A 4,279-nucleotide genomic window follows, 5' to 3' on the forward strand; every position below is an offset into this window, starting at 1 on the left:
CGATGAAACACTCTGACTCAGAGACTCTGAGACGGAGAGACACTGAGACGCAGAGACACTGAGACGCAGAGACGCAGAGACACTGAGACACTGAGACACAGAGACTCAGAGAAGCAGAAACTCTAAGACGAAGAGACTCTGAGACGATGAGACACTGTGACTCAGAGGTACTGAGACACAGACACTCTGAGACGCAGTGACACTGAGACGCAGAGACACTGAGACGCAGAGACTATGAGATGCAGAGACTCTTCAGACGATGAAACACTCTGACTCAGAGACACAGAGACGCTGAGACGCAGCGACGCTGAGACGCAGAGACGCAGAGACACTGAGACGCACAGACATTAGGATGCAGAGACACTGAGACAGAGAGACGAAAAGACACACAGACATTGAGACGCAGAGACACTGAGACGCAGAGACACTGAGACTCAGAGACACTGAGACTCAGAGACACTGAGACGCAGAGACTCTGAGACGCAGAGACGCAGAGACACTGAGACGCAGAGACACTGAGACACTGAGACGCAGAGACACTGAGACACTGAGACGCAGAGACGCAGAGACGCAGAGACACTGAGACACTGAGACTCTGAGACGCAGAGACACAAAGACGCAGAGAAAGTGTGACGCAGAGACGCAGAGACACTGAGACGCAGAGATACTGAGACGCAGAGACGCTGAGACGCTGAGACGCAGAGACACAGATGCAAAGACGCAGAGACACTGAGACGCAGAGACTCTGAGACGCAGAGACGCAGAGACACTGAGACGCAGAGACGCAGAGACACTGAGACGCAGAGACACTGAGACGCAGAGAAACTGAGACGCAGAGACACTGAGACGCAGAGACTCTGAGACGCAGAGACGCAGAGATACTGACACACAGAGACGCAGAGATGCAGAGATACTGAGACATAGAGACACTGAGACGCAGAGACACTGAGAAGCAGAGACACTGAGAAGCAGAGACACTGAGACGCAGAGACACTGAGAAGCAGAGACACTGAGAAGCAGAGACACTGAGACGCAGAGACTCTGAGACGCAGAGACGCAGAGATACTGAGACACAGAGACGCAGAGATGCAGAGATACTGAGACATAGAGACACTGAGACGCAGAGACACTGAGAAGCAGAGACACTGAGACGCAGAGACTCTGAGACGCAGAGACGCAGAGATACTGAGACACAGAGACGCAGAGATGCAGAGATACTGAGACATAGAGACACTGAGACGCTGAGACGCAGAGACGCTGTGACGCAGAGACACTGAGAAGCAGAGACTCTGAGAAGCAGAGACTCTGAGACACAGAGACGCAGAAATGCTGAGACGCAGAGTCATTGAGACGCAGAGACAGTGAGACACTCAGACGCAGAGACTCTGAGGCGCAGATACTCTGAGATGCAGAGATGCTGAGACACAGACGCAGAGACTCTGCGACGCAGAGACACAGAGACGCAGAGACTCTGAGACGCACTGACTCTGAAACTCTGAGACGCAGAGTCATTGAGACGCAGAGACACTGAGACGCAGAGACGCAGAGACATTGAGACGCAGAGACAGTGAGATACTCAGACGCAGAGACTCTGAGACGCAGAGACGCTGAGACTCTGAGACGCTGAGATTCTGAGACGCAGAGACACTGAGACGCAGAGACACTGAGACGCAGAGACACTGAGACGCAGAGACACAGAGACGCAGAGACACAGAGACACTGAGACACTGAGACGCAGAGAGTCTGAGACTCTGAGACGCTGAGACGCTGAGACGCTGAGACTCTGAGACGCTGAGACGCTGAGTCTCTGAGACTCTGAGACACTGAGACGCTGAGACTCTGAGACGCAAAGACACTGTGATGCAGAGACACTGAGACGCGGAGACACTGAGACGCAGAGACACTGAGACGCAGAGACACTGAGACGCAGAGACTCTGAGACGCAGAGACTCTGAGACGCAGAGACACTGAGACGCAGAGACTCTGAGACGCAGAGACGCAGAGATACTGAGACACAGAGACGCAGAGATACTGAGACACTGAGACGCAGAGACGCTGAGACGGAAAGAATCTGAGACGCAGAGAGGCTGAGACGCTGAGACGCAGTGACACTGAGAAGCAGAGACTCTGAGACGCAGAGACTCTGAGACGCAGAGACGCAGAAATGCTGAGACGCAGAGTCATTGAGACGCAGTGACGCTGAGACGCAGTGACGCTGAGACGCAGAGACACTGAGACGCAGAGACACAGAGACACTGAGACACTGAGACGCAGAGAGTCTGATACGCAGAGACTCTGAGACTCTGAGACACTGAGACGCTGGGACTCTGAGATGCAAAGACACTGAGATGCGGAGACACTGAGACGCGGAGACACTGAGACGCAGAGACACTGAGACGCAGAGACACTGAGACGCAGAGACACTGAGAGGCAGAGACACTGAGACGCAGAGACTCTGAGACGCAGAGACGCAGAGATACTGAGACACAGAGACGCAGAGACGCAGAGATACTGAGACATAGAGACGCAGAGACACTGAGACACTGAGACGCAGAGACGCTGAGACGGAAAGAATCTGAGACGCAGAGAGGCTGAGACGCTGAGACGCAGAGACACTGAGAAGCAGAGACTCTGAGACGCTGAGACTCTGAGACGCAGAGACGCAGAAATGCTGAGACGCAGAGTCATTGAGACGCAGTGACGCTGAGACGCAGAGAAATTGAGACGCAGAGACAGTGAGACACTCAGACGCAGAGACTCTGAGACGCAGAGACTCTGAGGCGCAGATACTCTGAGATGCAGAGACGCTGAGACACAGAGACGCAGAAACTCTGCGACGCAGAGACTCTGAGACGCAGAGACTCTGAGACGCAGAGACGCAGAGACTCTGAGACGCAGAGACTCTGAGACGCAGAGACTCTGGGACGCAGCGACGCAGAGACTCTGAGACGCAGAGACTCTGGGACGCAGAGACGCAGAGACTCTGAGACGCACTGACTCTGAAACTCTGAGACGCAGAGTCATTGAGACACAGAGACACTGAGACACTGAGACGCTGAGACTCTGAGACGCAGAGACACTGAGATGCAGAGACACTGAGACGCGGAGACACTGAGACGCAGAGACACTGAGACGCAGAGACACTGAGACGCAGAGACTCTGAGACGCTGAGATGCAGAGACTCTGAGACGCAGAGACTCTGAGACGCAGAGACTCTGAGACGCTGAGACGCAGAGACGCAGAGACTCTGAGACTCTGAGACGCTGAGACTCTGAGACGCTGAGATGCAGAGACTCTGAGACGCAGAGACTCTGAGACGCAGAGACTCTGAAACGCTGAGATGCAGAGACTCTGAAACGCAGAGACTCTGAGACGCAGAGACTCTGAGACGCTGAGACGCTGAGACGCTGAGACGCAGAGACTCTGAGACGCAGAGACTCTGAGACGCAGAGACTCTGAGACGCAGAGACTCTGAGACGCAGAGACTCTGAGACGCAGAGACACTGAGACGCAGAGACATTGAGACGGAGAGACTCTGAGACACAGAGACGCAAAGACGCAGAGTCACTGAGATGCTGAGACGCAGAGACACTGAGACGCAGAAACACTGAGACGCCCTGACACTGAGACGCAGAGACATTGAGACGGAGAGGCTCTGAGATGAAGGCCGCACAGACGTAGAGACACCGAGACGCAGAGACTCTGAGACGCTGAGACACTGAGACTCTGAGACGCAGAGACTCTGAGACGCAGAGACTCTGAGACGCTGAGACGCTGAGACGCTGAGACGTAGAGACACTGAGACGTCGAGACACTGAGACAGTGAGACGCAGAGACTCTGAGACGCTGAGACGCTGATACGCTGAGACGCAGAGACTCTGAGACGCAGAGACTCTGAGACGCAGAGACTCTGAGACGCAGAGACTCTGAGACGCAGAGACGCAGAGACTCTGAGACGCAGAGACTCTGAGACGCAGAGACTCTGAGACGCAGAGACTCTGAGACGCAGAGACTCTGAGACGCAGAGACGCAGAGACTCTGAGACGCTGAGACTCTGAGACGCTGAGACTCTGAGACGCTGAGACGCAGAGACTCTGAGACGCAGAGACTCTGAGATGCTGAGACACAGAGACTCTGAGACGCTGAGACGCTGAGACGCTGTGACGCAGAGACTCTGAGACGCTGAGACGCAGAGACGCTGAGACGCAGAGACTCTGAGACGCTGAGACGCTGAGACGCAGAGACGCAGAGACTCTGAGACGCAGAGACTCTGAGACGC

This window comes from Carcharhinus amblyrhynchos, unplaced genomic scaffold (assembly GCF_965287045.1).
Source record: "Carcharhinus amblyrhynchos unplaced genomic scaffold, sCarAmb.v2.hapA scaffold_622, whole genome shotgun sequence".
Lineage (NCBI taxonomy): Eukaryota > Metazoa > Chordata > Chondrichthyes > Carcharhiniformes > Carcharhinidae > Carcharhinus > Carcharhinus amblyrhynchos.